We start from the raw sequence: 2,375 nt of genomic DNA on the forward strand, positions 1-2,375 counted from the left end.
CTTTCCTACTGAGGATCGGGTCCCACACATGGTTCAGGCCACATGCCTCCACGTTGAAGGAGCTTAGGTGTTACTATATGGGTGCAGTTAAAAATTATGACAACCAGTCACGGTCCGATGTGAGGTCATGCATTAATGGGTCGGATCGAGTTAATTAGCCAGTTCAATACATTAATATATGCAATAATTTGGATGGGTTGATGCAATTGGTAAGTGTTTTAGGGTTATCCAATTTTTTTGTAAAAATTAAACTACGAAAGACGATATTCATTTTTATATAAAAACGTATAAATGATTTCTATATATAAAAAAGATCTGTGTCAAAGTGGGTTTTTCTGTTTTTATTTTTGTATGTTGTTATATTCATGTTAGAGAAAGTGTAGATCAGATTAATACTACACATCTATCTTAACATTTTCTGAGTACATTTTTGTAACATCCTTTCTTATTTCTGTATCCATATAAATCCCAACTAAATTCTCTACAATCTTTACAACCAAACGTGATGATTTCATTATTTGATAATATTAATTTCCTAAAATCTATCTACCTAATTTAAAGCAATATGTTAGATTAAAATATAATTTTCCTTTCACTTTTATTTAATCTTATGTTTAATTATTTAAATTACTATTTAATACATTAAGTTAATAAAATTTTAGATTTTTTTAGTATATGATGTGATTTGAATTTTTATAAACGGATATATATTTTTAAAATTGTTTTAGAATTTTTGTAACCAAACAAGTATATTCGGATATAGATTATTTCACATCTGAGTTATTTTAATATATAATGAATATCTATCTTAACCTTTTTATTAATTACTGTGAGAACACATATATAAAAATGTAACATTTATATTAAAACTCAAAAAAATTTGATCTATTTATAATATATTCAAAAGTTTTTTTAAAAAAATTCTCCCGTGGTGTATAACAGGGTCAAACCTAATGTATAAGTTAAAAAAGAGGAGTACTANGCATTAATGGGTCGGATCGAGTTAATTAGCCAGTTCAATACATTAATATATGCAATAATTTGGATGGGTTGATGCAATTGGTAAGTGTTTTAGGGTTATCCAATTTTTTTGTAAAAATTAAACTACGAAAGACGATATTCATTTTTATATAAAAACGTATAAATGATTTCTATATATAAAAAAGATCTGTGTCAAAGTGGGTTTTTCTGTTTTTATTTTTGTATGTTGTTATATTCATGTTAGAGAAAGTGTAGATCAGATTAATACTACACATCTATCTTAACATTTTCTGAGTACATTTTTGTAACATCCTTTCTTATTTCTGTATCCATATAAATCCCAACTAAATTCTCTACAATCTTTACAACCAAACGTGATGATTTCATTATTTGATAATATTAATTTCCTAAAATCTATCTACCTAATTTAAAGCAATATGTTAGATTAAAATATAATTTTCCTTTCACTTTTATTTAATCTTATGTTTAATTATTTAAATTACTATTTAATACATTAAGTTAATAAAATTTTAGATTTTTTTAGTATATGATGTGATTTGAATTTTTATAAACGGATATATATTTTTAAAATTGTTTTAGAATTTTTGTAACCAAACAAGTATATTCGGATATAGATTATTTCACATCTGAGTTATTTTAATATATAATGAATATCTATCTTAACCTTTTTATTAATTACTGTGAGAACACATATATAAAAATGTAACATTTATATTAAAACTCAAAAAAATTTGATCTATTTATAATATATTCAAAAGTTTTTTTAAAAAAATTCTCCCGTGGTGTATAACAGGGTCAAACCTAATGTATAAGTTAAAAAAGAGGAGTACTAATCAATTATTTTTGAAAATGCTAATACTCCTCCTATCATCTAATTTGACATTGTGATAATTATTAACTAGTCTTTCACATTAATGGATCATTTAACTTTCTCCAAACGTATCATTAGAAAGGGTCCACTCCGTCTTACGATATTTAAAGGAATGAATATATAGATCTCATTATGATAAAAGGGACATTATATTATCTAGATTGATTGTGCTTTGTTATGCGGCTTATGCTCTCTTCCATGACAATAAAAGTGGATATAAATAAATATCAGATGTAACAAGTGGGAAACTTTAGAAAGAACATCGATTCTTTGATATCTAATTAGCTCGGGTTCAAGCTCAACTATAGATAGTTTAGTAATAGCAAACAAACAAACACACACACAAATAAATTGGCTGGAGTTGGAAATAAATTAATAATTAATAATCAATCAATAAAGCAAAGGTTAATCAATAATTGTTCTGCAACGCTTAAAAGTGACTAATCCTCTCTTTTTTATTACTAAAGATTGTTCCTATCCGTTTGTTTTAGTGAAGAACGTG

The sequence above is a fragment of the Camelina sativa genome, chromosome 14, assembly GCF_000633955.1.
Source record: "Camelina sativa cultivar DH55 chromosome 14, Cs, whole genome shotgun sequence".
Taxonomy (NCBI): domain Eukaryota; kingdom Viridiplantae; phylum Streptophyta; class Magnoliopsida; order Brassicales; family Brassicaceae; genus Camelina; species Camelina sativa.